Source organism: Vicugna pacos, chromosome 1, assembly GCF_048564905.1.
Source record: "Vicugna pacos chromosome 1, VicPac4, whole genome shotgun sequence".
In the NCBI taxonomy this organism is placed as follows: domain Eukaryota; kingdom Metazoa; phylum Chordata; class Mammalia; order Artiodactyla; family Camelidae; genus Vicugna; species Vicugna pacos.
This window is the reverse complement of record NC_132987.1, coordinates 120,006,646-120,021,649: the sequence shown is the minus strand read 5'-3', so window position 1 is coordinate 120,021,649 and position 15,004 is coordinate 120,006,646. Positions and strand designations below refer to the sequence as shown.

Here is a 15,004-nt window from a genome sequence, read left to right as displayed (position 1 = left end):
GTTACTCTAACCAAGAAATTCATGGAATGACCTTAATTCTTTGCCTTCGATTGTATCTGTATGTGACTATATTTTTAACATCACTTTCTTGAGGGCTCTTAAAAAATTTCTTTTCATTTCTTTATCTGTAAAATGGGCATGGAATTATCTGTTCTCTCTCTCCTTTCTCTAGAGTGGCTGAGAACATGGGAAAGCAATTGCTGAACTGGAAAAGCCCTGTTCCACAAACAGATTAAGCAAATTAATAGAATTTTATTATCCTCCCCAATAAATTTAACTTTTATGATTAACACATATGTGCACAAAACAATTCTGACATATTTTTAAAAGGCAGGAATTTTATGGAATTTTTGAACTATAGCATAAACATGGTAAACTTTTCTCAAATAAAAATTTCTTGCTTTTATTCTAATATGTAGATAAGTACAGTACTGATATGTTGAACAACTCATTATTTTAAAGTAAAGATATATTTTAGTTGTCAAAATATTTATTAGAAGGCAACAACTGCTAATGTCTGACTACGCAACTAGAACATTAGGGATAAAAATACCAGCCCTACTGACATGAATAAATTCTTCTCTAAATGTGATTGTCTTTGATTGAAGCATAACCAATATAGTGTTTATTTCTATGTTAGATTTATCTGTATTTATAAGTGTTTTATAGTGATTGTTTTGTTATTTATCTTGGAATGTTTGGGGGGCAGTTTTGGGATCTTTCGGAAAAAAAAATTTCCAAGCATTTCTTATACAAGTTGCTTTGTCTTCTAGTTTTTTTTTTTTTTGCTTCACAATGCACATATGAAATTTTTAGAGCTTTACGAGTCATTAAGGTATTGTGCTTAGGCCTTATCCTTGCTCTTTAATGTGATGCGATGCAATTCTCACACAGGATTTCCACTGGCCAGCCCCTGTGTTTAAAGTGCCGCTTATTGCGGGGACCACGTCTGTGTCAGGTCTTCCTTGTCAAGCTGAGTCCACTGCATTATTGGCATCTGCCATTGGGGTGAATGTGCTCGGGCCCCCTGGGAAATCAGGGACCGGCCCCTGCCTCTGAGTGAGATGAGCAAAGATCACCCCCTCAATGCCCTCTCAATGAAGAATGGAAAATGCGGTCCCCTCAGGCATCTGCATGCTGGCAGGGTCTGCCAGCGACTTCTCCAGCCTCTAGTGCAAAAGAGAAGCATCTTGGTCAAAGAGCCTTCGCTAATCAGTAGATCACTAGGAAGTGGTGGAGAGGTTTGGCATCATCTCGGGTCTTTGGGGTTCACTATCCACATGGCTTTTACATTCTGCTTACTGTTTTATTTCCTTGGAATCTGTGGCTGCAAATGACTGTGCTTTAGCAAACTGAGAGTCCAGTGAAAGCTTTCCCCTTTCCCGTGTGGCATACGACTCCACTAGAACAACATCAGAGAGGCAGAATTTGGGGGATAGAGGTGGAAACAACTTTTTCAATGAGGGCAAAGTGCAGTTGCAAGAGGAAGCAGTGAGAACTTTGTGTTTTAGACATTGGACAGCTTACCCGTGTTGGGCCCTGGTACTGTTTTTACCATGTTCTTAGTACTCAAGATCCAAACTTTGCTTCAGAAATGCATCATTTGGCCATTATTCTTCCCATCAAAATGTTTTTCTGCATATTTAAATGCCAAACTCTTTAGTTAGCTTATTTCAATTTGATTTAAATTAACCTGTGCTTGGGATCTTTTTACCATTACCAGATTGCATTTAACAATTGAGTTTATTCTAATAATAAAAAATAGACTTTGGGGATATTTCCCCTTCTCCTTTTGAGTTGTAGGTAGCATGTTAATGTCCATTTGAAATGTGGATGAAGTGTAAATCTCAGCATATTCCATTTGATCTATTTCATTATGGATTTATTTCATTTATTTTCCAAAAGTCCCACAAGCAGTCCTTGCTTGGTTTTGCAAGCTGAACGATTTGGTAAATTGTATGGTGAATATCCACAGGTAACAGTCTCCTTCCTGTTGGATGGTGTGATGTGTATCCTGTCACACCCTTCCCTATAACCAGATTAAAGACGATCCGTTGATTTAAAGTTGTTCTACTTTAGCAAACAAAACAAAGCAAAACAAAACATTCAACTCTGCCCATTTTTTCACAACTACATTTAGCAAATACCTGTGGATTTCTGATCCCAAAGGTACAGGGATTGGTGTTTCTGTAAAGCAGCTGTATCAGGAGGCATCAGTTCACAAGTGTGTGGAAGAGGGCAAGAGGCTGAGGGACACAGAGGAAGTTGCCACATAGGTCTGCACAGAGGGCAGATCTAACCACCTCCTGCAAATGCAGCTTATTTAAAAAAGAAAAAAAGGGAAATATACATCAGAAGTGCATGAGTTAACCACTATATCAAGACAGAAAGCACCCTGTATGTAAATATATGACTACTGTTTGTCATCCATGGTTAAACAGAAGAGCTGCCTGTTTTAATGACATAAGAGACTACTTATTCTCTGAAATCAGACCCTGGCATTTAATAATGGTTACTGTTGTTTTAACAAGGAAGGTCTATTTTCAAATCAAAGTGTCACTTCTCTCATAATATGCTTTATATTTGCAGTTAATGTTTTAGTAACAGTAAGGCAAAGTATATTTTTCCTCCTTTGATTACCACCTGATCAACATTTTCCATATTATACTTGGAGTCAATGTTTTACCAACACAATAAGGCAAAAAAGATATGTTTTCTCTTCCTAGAGAACCACCATTTCCTTTGGCCACATCTACAAACTCGACATTTTGGTGAGCACACGAGGTTTTGGGGTGTAGAAAGGGCTCCTAACTCTCCCTAATCTGCTGCTTTCAGTCAGTAATTGATCTTCAAATACCGTGTACCACTCTGTATCCGAATGAAGCCGACTCTGAGCCTCTCAGTTTTCCCACTCCAGCGAGATGGAGCAAATAAATGGTCAAACAGCCTTGGATTCTTTCATCTTTCTTCTATGAAGTCAGTGAGTCAGCAGCTCCCATTGGCATTTTTCATGTCTATCAGGGAAAGCCCGGGGCAGCAGGGGTTCTAGAAAATGGCCTCAAACCTTCAAACTGGGGATCTAATTAGCTGGAATACTCATTCTTTATTGCTTGTCTGAAAACCCGTGTGATAGATGTCGTCACCGTCCCCAGCACACGCTAGCTTGGCTGTTGAGATCAGCAGTGAGGAAGTCTTGACAGTGCTCGTTTGTCTTGGAGATTAACAGAGCTGCTTATAAAATTGGTTGCATATCTTTGAATGCAAGCATGCAGTGCATTCATTACAAAGCTTTCCCAGTAAACCTTTAAGAGTCTCAAAAGAAACACAAGTTAGTTAAGAATGTTATCTTCAATTTACACTTTACAGTGGACGATTTTGTGTCTTTTTTTTTTAATGGTTCTTGGCAGCATTTTAAACATTTTCCAGAATGAAAAAGAGCTATAGTTACTTTGCTCATTTCATAGATAGACACTTGATTAATAGAGTTGCTGGTGGAGTGTTAGAAGTCACAGGTGCTGGTATCAGCACATGCAGAGGGACTGAGTATGGGAGTCGCAGTGGGGTTTTAAGTGAGGAACACTGCGTGTCACGGTCATCATCAACTCCCGGGGAGATCCTTCATGCCGAGCTGAGATCCCCAAAGAGTAGTTTAACTGACATGTTTGGAGCTAAAAGTTTCTGACAGCCACCTCATACCTTAGCACCACCCTGTTCACTCGGTAATGTAAGGGTTCCTGTAAACAGGGGGATATTAGGGGACCCCCCAGTGTTCATCAAACGGAGAAAACTCAGTATAGCATTTGCCATAGAGGTGTTCTCTGGAATGCTACGAGGCAGAGGAAGCAAAAAGCAGTTGTGAAGGATTGAGAAAAGTCCGAGTGATAGAAGTTTTCTTAGAATTTACCAGATGTTTTCGCAGAATGTTATGAATGAATTATAAACAACTCTGGACTTTCCTAGCTTAATTAAACAGTAAATAAACCAGTTAAAAATAACTGGAAGGAAATTTTATCATGTGAGAGTACTTACTTCCACAGACATGGTTCTTTTCTATTTACCTTTGCAGGATAACATGATGCAACATTGTGGTTTTAAAACTGTGCTGATGTTCTGACAATTTCTAGACTCAGCTGCCTGCCCCTAGCAGTTTGGGTCTGGACATACCCTGTGAGTGATGGTGAGCCAAGTCCATTTCCACTGGTTCCTCCAACTCTATCTTGCTGAGGTTGTCTCAGAGCTTTTCTCTTCTGTCAACTAACTATGAAATGCGTAGGCAGGTTATGGGAGACAGTGGTAGCCACGAAACCAAATCATGAACAAGGTCTTACCTTCCTTTCCAGCTGGCAGAAGCCTCAGTCTTACCTTGCTCTTCTGAGTCCTGTGACACCAGAGGACCATATAACTACCCCGGGCATCTCCCGCAGAGGAAAACATGAAAGCTGGTGTGACATACCATTTTCACTAGATTTTTTTTAATAATGGGATTTTTTTCTGACAATAAAAATAATGTACATTTCATTTGGATAGTTTAAAACCTACAGAGAAATACGAGAAGAAAACAAAAAGCACTTATAGTTTCACTGCTTCACCCCAAGGTAATTAATCAGGCCCAATTCCAAGAGGGGAGTCCAAATTCACATAGGACACAGTGTAGAAGGCGGCCCCTGAACTTGAGCGGCGCGGGGGTCTGAACCTCCACTATCACTTGATGGTATGTGACGTTCGAGTCTTTTCCAGAACCTCTCTGGTTTTTCTTTTGCTTTACAAAATTGGCATCAAGCCAAACTGCCAGTTTAAAGCTTGCTTTGTCTTGTATACCATCATGTCATGCCTGCTGACCAAAGCATTTCACGTCAAGAATTCTGTTCACCTGGGGAAGGGCTGAGACAGGAAAAGTGCTGGAACTTGGAGAAGAAAAAAAGGAAGAATGAAGGCAGGGCTGGAGGCCTCATGTCCAGCTCAGTCCTCACAGCCACGACCACGGTTGTGACCCGAGTCCTGGGTTCCACTGGCCTGGGAGTCAGCCTCCGTCCCCAGTACAGACTTGGTACTGGACGATGAGCAAAGTCTCTTTCACGTCCCCTTCCCTCCTTCCTCCTCCTCTCCTCTCATCTCTCTGCTCCTTTCCTTTTGTCTTCACTTTCTTTCCCTCACTATTCCAGTCCTGGGACACGAGCTTATGAAGCTGACCAAGTGGACAGTGAGGGAGCGAAGTCTGTGTCCTGTGGGTTGGCTCTACCAGACATGTTTAAATGCTGCTAATGAGAAACTTTGGAGCTGTTACAAAATAAGCGAATAGCACCTTTCCTTTGAAAGCTTGGAAGAGAATTCCTCCTAGTCAGTGAACTAGAGACAGCGATAAACTACCGTAGTAATCAAGGATAACCAATGCACGATAGCAAGAGATCAGTGTGCAATTCTGGGCTGAATTTTAAGTTACACAGTGAAGATGTTATCCAGCTTTTACAAAGCAAACAAACAAACAATAGCAAAAAATAGGCAGAACTAGATCTCCATCTTGGTGAGCTGAAAAATCCAAAGGAAATAGAATCCTGATTAAACCATTCAATTAAAGAGATTGATCATCAGTGACTTAAAGATTGTATTAGACCTTAAAGACCTTCAGTGTATTTTAATTTCAGTGATTTCTTATAGCTACCTGGAGAAGGTAACAGACTGAAAAAGTGATCTTGTGGGTAATTTGTATCTGACAGCTCCTTGAGAGCATTGGCACCTGCTCACTGGCTTATTCTTGCTACAGCAGGAGAAACACACCTCATGCACGCATGTTAACGAGGTCTCTGATGATATCAGAAAGTGTGTGACAAAAGTAATGGAAGTTGATTTTTCAAAAATATTTTTCCACTCTGGTCAGATGCATTAATTAGTAAGGGGGGGGGAATTGCAGGCTTATGTTAATACTAATTTTTTTCTTAGTCTCAGTGTATCAGGCAGTAAATGGACACATGATGATGTAAAAATCCCAGATGCAGGGGGATCCTCTCAACTCAGGGAACAGCAGAGCGCTCTTTGAATTCAGCTCGGCAAACTCATCAGCAGTGTGGCCTTTGGCAAATCACTCTCCAGACCGTAGTTTCCTCATCTACGAAACTAACCTAATAAATCCTCTTACTGCAGAATTTTGTAGGTAAATAAGAATTAATTAAGTAAGAATTAGCTCACCATCACTCACTCATAATTATATGCCAGTGCTTTTGTGGCTGATGCTTCGCTACAGGAAGTCCGCAGCTTCACTGTCTGGAATCAGGGGCTTTTACCCTGTTGCATGTTGCAAAGCTCTTTGGCAATCTGATGAAATCTGCAGACCCTTCCTCAGGTCAGCACTTCTAGACGTGTAAACAAAATGCGTAGTGTTACGGACGGAGTCATTTATCAGGTGTTTACTAGTGTCTGTGGTAGACAGAGTAATGGCTCCCAAAGGTGTTCCTGTCCTAATCCCCAGAACCTGTGACTATTTTATGTGACCTGGCAAGAGGGAATTAAGGTTGCTAATCAGACGTTTCTGACATAAGGAGATTGTCCTGGGTATCTGTGAATACTGCAGTTTTGTTGAATCAAAGAATCACTTTTACTGTGAGTGATGGTCAATGTTGAACCTTTGTTAATTTAGATACTCCAGTGTGACGTTAAAATGTATTTTTAAGAGACAATTTTTCAAAGTCTCATTTCCTAGAGCCACAGAAACATAACTGAGTTGACATCTAATTGGTATAAGTAACTGCTTTGAAATTACAACTCTTATTTCTTGGTGGCATGTTTATTGTGAGGGAAAATGTGCTAATTGTATTCAGAAGTAGAACTAGCATTTTTCAAATTCTGCTTGTTGTAAACCTCTAGTTTCAATAAAAGGAGAAACATTTCAGGAAGGATTCAAAAGTAGCCATTGCTAAATAGCCCTCATTACTCCAGTGCTGGAAGACTGGCCATAGGGAGGAGTTCAGGGTCATTTGCACACATGAAGATGAGCAAAAGCCAACACAGCACTGAAGCCAGAACACAGAACACTGTCTCCAAGTACTTCTTCCAGACCAGGTCTTGAGTCTTCAGTGATAGGGAATGACCTGACTTCTTCAATAAAAATGCAGGAATACACAGTCCATGAGAATAAATCCAAGTCTTGATTCCGAAAATAAAAGATGAGTCAGATCAAGAGTGACTGAGACTTTTCCATCTCTTGCTTATCACATCACAAATATTTAGGATCCCAAAAAAGCCTTCTTTGGAATGCAGTGCCAGCAAATGGATTTCTCCTCTCTTATGGGCAACTAGCTCAAACCTCCATTGCTTATTTTTCCTGCATATCTTAACCTGAGACTAGCCAAAGCTCTGCAAAGATAGACTCTTTAGGATTCCACAGGTCAGATATCAAGTTGAAAGTCTTAGACTGTGCAGTTGCAGTGAATTTTGAGGATGAGGTAAATTGTAAATTTTGAATTTAAGGAGACCTTCATGATAGGCTAGAGAGAGACCTTGAACCTGGCTACCATTTTTCAGAATCACTTGTTTCACTGAGTCTGGGCCAAATGGACCTGACTTATGGTAGGGTTGAATTATGTCCCCTCACCAGTTCACATGTTGAAGTCCTAACCCCCAGGACCTCAGAATGTGAACTTATTTGGAAATAGGATCATTGCAGATGTCATTAGTTACATTAAAGTGAGGCCATACTGGGGTAGGGTAGGACCCTAATCCAGAATGACTGGTGTCCTTATAAAATGGGGACATTTGGGTTCAGGCGCACACACACACACACGCACACACACACACACACACACACACCTGTCAAGACTGGAGTTATGCTGCCACAAGCCAAGGAACTAGCAGACCCCGGAGAGAGGCCTAGAACAACACAGCCTTCCCTAGAGACTTCCGAGGGAGCACAGCCCTCCTGACATCTTGACCTCTGACTTCTAGCCTCCAGAACTGCTGCTGAAGCCACTCTGTTTGCAGCACTACACTGTTCCGGCATTCCTAGCACTAACTTCACTCCTTTAACGTGCTGCAGACCAGTTCCACCCACAAGTACTCAGGCAGTTCCGACACTAGGCATATCATCCTATAAAAAGCAGGAGAGGCATGGCGTCTGGTGCAGTAGCAAATTCTAACATCTGTATTAGTCATTTTGCTTGTCTAGATCTCAAGTTTTTTCAGCTGCTAATTGAGGAGGTTTAGCTTTTCTGAAATCTTTCCAGTTGCCTGCCCCTAAGGGCAATGTAACATAAAACCCCAGAGGGTTTGGGATTTGCCCAAAGCACCCTGATATTAGCTGAAACCATCTGTGAAAGTTGTATTAAGTCTTGAAAATTCATGTGGATTTTTATTCTTTGTCACATTATATGTGTTTGGTTTAATAATAAATAATATTTGGAATTACTTATTATTACATGACAATGAAGCTTTGGTATTATGGACTGTGCTTATACCCTGGATTCATATCCTGTCACCCAATTACCAGGACCTCTGTTTGGGAACTGTGGGGCTGCATTGCCTCTGGTCCCTTCCAGCTCTAAAATCTTGGGCTCCAAGGGCTGTGTCATCCATATATGGGTGACATCAAAGACCAGATTGTGTCTCTGTGCATGAGTGCCCAAGATGACTGTCTTTGAGGATGCCAAAATGCCCACTTCCAGAATAAGTTAATATAAATTAAAATACTACTTGTAGAAATATTTCACTGGGTTGTGAGAAAAATATGTCTACGTGGTATATGCAGGGGGCCAGCTCCCTACTAAGGCACTTTGATCATGAACAGTTGCTTAAGGGATCCTTTTATTGTAAGTGTAAGAACTGCTGACAATCAGGAAAAATGCCTGATGTTAGATTCTGTAATCATATACCACTGCCTTCTCTGCTGAAGTAACCTGTGGCCAAGTCACTTACAAGCAGAGTCTACTGCCCAGCCTCATGCCTGCTGTGAGGGAAGAGCTCCCATAGGGCTGCACATAGCCATTGGCCCTGCTTATCACTTGGCAGTTGGCCTCTCAACCTGGCAAGTTTCCTACTCTGTAAAACTGGGGAAAGAATCCATCATGGATCTACTGTACAGATGAAATAAGACAATACATCTCAAATATGTTTTATAAATTCAAATACACTGTATGGATGTCAGGAATTATTATTTGGTGCATTTCTAAATAAAACCTATAGGTGTAGCTCAGTGGTGGAGCATGTGTTTAGCATGCACAGGGTCCTGGGTTCAACTCCCAGTACCTCTATTAAAAAAATAAATAAATAAACCTAATTGCCTCCCTCCCCCAAAAAACAAAGAAAGAAAGAAAAATTTACACAAAACCAAAAGACGTTGATGGGGCTACCAATGTGGCTGATACGCCTTGTGTTGAGGAAGAGTTCACTCTGTGGTGAACTTAAGCTAGGAGGATAAGACATGGAGAAGCAGATTCTCAAGGCTTCAATTCATGGAAACATTTTCAGGGAAAATAAGAGTAACTTGATGATAAGACTGAAGCTGTTTAGTGGCCTGTAGGTAGAGGGTCAACAGCTGTTAAATACACTTTTCAATACAGTGGGGTATGACCAGTCATCTCCCAAAGTATGCAGTGAGTCCGTATTGTTGAAGAACCAGCAAGACCATCAACATAACTCCACAGGGTGATGCAGTATATTAAAGGGTAAAATCAAGTGAACAACAGAAGAATGGGTGGATTGGCTACTGGTCAATATGGTTAGATACTAGACTTTGATGTTGATAGCATCCTACTCCAATCCAATTTGAATTTAGCAACTATGAAAAAAGAAAGGAAAGATCTAGTCTCTTGATCACGTGGAGGTGACCTTAATTAATGGTCACCTGCAAAGCCCGCTGGTGAATACGGTATGCATATCTTTAGAATAAACACGTGGTGTGATGTCCCAGTAGAGTTGGGGCTTTATGCCAATATGTTGGATGCCCCGTGTGCAGGGGACTGCTGTAGACATTAGCTATATAGTAGTAGACAAAAACAAAACACAGATATCCCCGTTCTGATGGAGCTCTCATTCCAAAGTAGGGAGATAGATAAATAATCATGTATTAGTAGCTGATGATCAATGCCCACAAGTAAAGGAAAGCAAGGTACAGGGTCAGGGAGTGATGGACAGGGCACCATTTTAAAGGAACTGGTCAGGTAAGACTATAAAAATGAGGGAGTGAGGGTATGGAGCCGATGGAAAGGAGGGGGAGTCTAGGGAGAAGGAGGAGCAGGTGCGGGAACCCGGCTGCCATGGTTGTGCGCCTGGAAATGCAGGACTTCAGAGGAGGTCAGTGTCACTGAAGGTGAGAAGGTAGGAAGAAGAGAAGAGAAGAGAAGAGAAGAGAAGAGAAGAGAAGAGAAGAGAAGAGAGGAGAGGAGAGGAGAGGAGAGGAGAGAAGAGAAGAGAAGAGAAGAGAAGAGAAGAGAAGAGAAGAGAAGAGAAGAGAAGAGAAGAGAAGAGAAGGGAAGGGAAGGGAAGAGACGAGACCTGAGTGTTGGAGAGCAGGTCATGAAGAGTCCCTTGAGGACTCCGGGCTTTATTCTAGCGAGATGGGAATCATTTAAGGAGCTGCAGAAGGCAGAAGTGGGAGGGGGAGGCAGACATAATTATCTCTGCTCTTACCTTGTATCTGCCCCTCTGTCTCCGCCCAGCCCTGGCCACGGGGCCCTTCTTCTCTCTCAGGGCTGGTGAGCTGAGGAACTGTGTTGGCTTCCTGAAAGCAGAATTTCCAGAATGTTCATGCTTTAATCCATCCCGAAGATTACTTTTCCGTCATTCCACCCCTGCCCTGGAATCCTTTGGGGCTGTGGAACCTCAAAGGTACTTGCTTGCTCTTCTGTTGATTTCTATAGATTCATAGGTTTCTTATCTTTAGAAGTATTCTGAAGATTCTTAAATGAGAACTCATCTTTAAAATTCACATTTCCTATTTGCACACAGAAGACACGTAACAAAACTTCATTGCCTTGCAACAGAATAGTAAGCTTAATGCTCTTTTAAAAATGTATTCTCATGAAAAAAGAGGCAATTCACAGATGACCTCAGTGAGAATAAAATCAGTATATTCTCAGTGGAGACAGTTTTTATATATCACAATGAATAAAAATAGAGAGTGTAATTTTTAAAAAGGGAGGACTCAAGAATTAAGTTGGAAAGGAAAGCAGAAATATGCAACTCACAGGATTAATACTAAATATAGCAACGTACTTATAGAAACTCATTGTTTGCCCTTGTCTTCTGAGACAGAAGTAATAATTTTATACAAAGAGAAAGGGTTGTCAGATTAAATTAGGACACTCAGTAACAATAAATAATGTTAGCATATTGATATCCCAAATATTGCATGGGGCATACTTACACTAAAAATTACCCATTGCTTATCAGAAATTCAGATTTAACTGGTATCCGGTATTTTTGTTAACTAAATCTGCCAAACCTACAAAGAAGAGACTACTGACCATCATCTCTAGGCTATGAGAAGGGAGTGGTTTTTGCCGTAGCAGAGGGAGAGTGTGTTGAGTATCCCTGCATCCACCATCCTCTTTGACCTTGCCTTGTTTGTAAAGAGTGGCCTTGGCTGCATGCCTTCCACGTGCTTCTCCAGGTCCACTCTCTCACCTGTCTCTGCCCTGCTCTGGGCCCCTGGAGGCTGGACACATCAATGGGCTCCATGGTTACCTGGCTTCCCATTGGATTCAGCTCCTGGGAGGCACCAGCAGGAGACCTGAGAGCAGGAGAAGAGCTTGGTTGGGGTGTTTATTTTGTTTCACTGGCTCCTTCCTTGCCAGGTTGTGGATCCTGTCAGGCTCCCGTTAACCCTTTGGTCCTCGAGGAGATAACAGCTTTGAGCTGCTCTCGGCCCTGGACCCTAACTGCCTTTGTTCATCATCCCTTTTTAGATTCTTCTCAGAGTACTGGGCTGGAGGGCCCATCTCTCCCCTGCTGGACCCTCGTACAGCGAGGTGTGTGATAGATATCCGGTATCGATGGTGTGATCTGTGACCAGGACAGCATGAGTTAGAAAGAAGAAAAGGCTGGAAGAGAAAACGACAGAGCTGGCGTTCTGGCTGTGCCCTTCGGATAGCGAGGTCTTGACGGGCACATGATTGCCCATGTGAAGTGGACATCTAGTCCTGAAAGATTCCTGGAAGGATGAATGGAAGTGGGAGTCTTCATCAGCCAGAAAAAATTTAGAAAATAACCTCTATGTAAATAAAAACTGTATCACTCAAATGAATGCCTGTGTCCCCCATAAAACAAGACCATAAAGCCTATGTTTATAGAAGGTATGCATTTAAGGAGATCTCTTCAGAAAATTTAGAAATCAGAATATTTAGTAAGTGAAGGAGAAAAACTGAGTTGTCTTGTGACACGCCTTCCTGCTGTCTCCGCCCCCCTGCTCCTCCCTCCCAGCGCTGTTGGGGGTTTCTTCTCAAAGAACGGTGCTCAGCCCTTCACCTCCAGCCCAGAAACTTGGACGACTCCTTTCTGTGCATCTAGTAGGTTTTCAAGAAGTACTTGCTAAATTTAACTGCATTTCTGCTCCTTTGACCCAGTTGTCTTAGATGTGATTGGGAGAGAAGTGACAGCAGAATAAGTTAAAATCCCTAATTATTTCTCTAAACTCTCGCAAAGATTTGGCAGACGTGTTGACCGTGGCCTGTCCCACACAGTAAAGAAGACAAACACCTTGCCAGTGGGTGGATTCTTAATTAAGACCTGGGATCTTTCACTTAAAGTTGGCCCAGGTTGAAAGGTTCCAGCTGCCATCATACAGTATGCTTTGGAGATCCAGGTTTTTTGTTTCTTTTAATTTGAATATTAGAGCAAGGTGGTAGAAGGCAGGAGAGAAATGAGTGAAGAGATTGGCTGTTCTTGTCAAAACTCTTCAACCTTGATAAACGCTGTGGCTGGAATCACTTGTGTGTTAGCTCTCCATGTCTTTCATGTTGTGTTTTACATCATTGTACTAAGACCACACAGACAGATAGAATCGTTTGTTCTCAGTCCTTTATAGTTTGTAAGTATTCATATGCTTATCTCAATGTAGTCTGTTTTCTAGCTTAGGTAAATTTAGGTGATTTTACTTAATACTGAGTTAATAATCTGTTTTATTCCCAGATAATTTTTCCAGGAGTTGTTACCCGACCTCTGTGATGTGTGTAAAGCTCCAGCTCTCTTACTTACTCAGGAGCGGCTGCAAATCATGTCGCTATAATGAGGAACTCTCTCGTGTTCTACTTGCTCTCCCCTGGTGGATGGCTTCAGGAATTCCCTGCATTCTAGAATTCTATTTGAGAATTAACAGTAGTATTTATTCCCATTTTAATATTTGCTACCTTTCTCATATATTGGTGATGGATACATACATAAAATACTATATATTATATGTATGTATAATCTTAAGGTGTAATTCTTGTAGATCTGCTTACAAATTCTGAACAATGGTAGATACTTGTTTATTGATAATCTCACTGACTTATCTATCGTTTTTTCTTCCACTCTTACAGAAAATGTGTCCAAAACACCCTTATGTAAAAGAAAGAGAAGGCAAGACCCCCTGTCTTTGGACCCCCTATCCTGGGCCAGTCATTATGTTCGGTTCTTTAGATACATTACTCTGTTTAGTCTTCCCAGCAGTCTTGTAGAGCAGGTGGTGTTATCCCCAATTTCTGGTGAACAAACTAAGGCTCCCTAAAGTAGAGTAAGCTTTCCAAGGGCACTGAGCGAGGGACGCTAGTGTCAGAACATGCATATGAAAATGGCAGTAGTGAGCCTTGTGATGATGATAGCTGACTGTCCCTGAATACCCGCTGTGAAGCAGGCACTGTGTTGAGCATTTAGGCTAGTGATAATAAGTAAATGTAATTATCAATCCTATTTTACAAATGAAGAGACTGAGACTAAGCAAGGTTAAGTCCCAGGTCGAATTTAAGCCCAGATCTATTGACAGAGCCCACGTCTTTACCCTAGATTTTGTGGCCTTTGTGGTGTTCAACTTTTATGAGTATATTGGGAGAACCATCAAGGATATACTCCTTTGGAAATCTAATACTTCACATTTCACGACTGCAATGGTTTGAAAATTCATGGCCCTTTGACAGACCATGTTAGCCTTTCCCAATGTTAGCTGGAAATGCAAGTTAGAAATAAGCTTCTCTTTGATGACACAAAGCTGTGCCAAGGCAAATGTATATACCTGATTTTTATGGAACGCAAATATCCTAATTATCTTTAAATCTGAATTCCTTGGAACAGGAGTGCAATGTTGAATTTTTGTTGAGAGGAAAGTGACATATATAGTAAATGCTAATTGTAGAAAATTTGAAAGCGTGTTCTGAATCATTTATATTTATTCAGTCAAGGAGAATAAATTGGTTAAATGCTTGCTGGAGAATGACCAGTTGAAAGTATACCATTGAAACGATTTCTGGTGCGCTTCCATGTCAAGGGGATGATTGCCTTCTAATGAAAACATTTACTCTTACCTTCCGGCCGTGGGATGCTACAGTCTAGGCTTCGCTGTTGTGGCTCTCTCGTTTATGCTTCTGTGATGTCTTTCTGTGGGTTCCTGCTTAATCTCTATTAAGCCATGTGAAACCAATGGACGTGGGAGCCCTGTCCTGTGCCTGTCTGAGGGTCCTACCCTGTGCAGGTGGTGAAGGGGGCCCTTTCTGGTCTCCTATGGCAGGGCGAGAAGGAAAGATACATCTTGCTGCTAAAAGACACATAATCAGAGGTAAGGGATCAGAACAGGTGGAAGTCATCTGCTCTGGGGGCGGGTGGAAAGTGAGCCTTGTGCTCAACTATTTCCTTTCTCTTCTTTTTATGTACTTGGCCTTCAGTGACCTACATTACAATTCAAGGAAACACAAATCCAAAGTGAACCAATTTCTTAATTTCAGTGGAGCTTATCTTCATCATGTATAATATATACCTAATAATACAGGCACCATAAAGTAGAATTTACTAAAACTCTGAAGCTCTGGAATGACATTCCCCTAAAATAATG

The 15,004-nt window shown here is 41.5% G+C and overlaps 1 protein-coding gene and 2 long non-coding RNA genes across 3 annotated transcripts in view; 2 read left to right on the top strand and 1 right to left on the bottom strand.

Moving 5' to 3' along the window:
* DSCAM (DS cell adhesion molecule) overlaps nt 1–15,004 on the top strand; it is a 667,301-nt gene that overhangs the window by 293,809 nt on the left and 358,488 nt on the right. The gene's annotated exons all lie outside the window — the stretch shown is intronic.
* Nucleotides 1,876–13,243, bottom strand: LOC140685687 (uncharacterized). The gene is made up of 4 exons (XR_012059017.1): nt 13,180–13,243; nt 10,615–10,705; nt 2,148–2,318; nt 1,876–2,029 (listed from the first exon to the last, which is right to left on the bottom strand). It is a non-coding gene; the product is annotated as an uncharacterized lncRNA (long non-coding RNA).
* On the top strand, nt 11,698–12,225 carry LOC140685700 (uncharacterized). The gene is made up of 2 exons (XR_012059053.1): nt 11,698–11,780; nt 11,892–12,225. It is a non-coding gene; the product is annotated as an uncharacterized lncRNA (long non-coding RNA).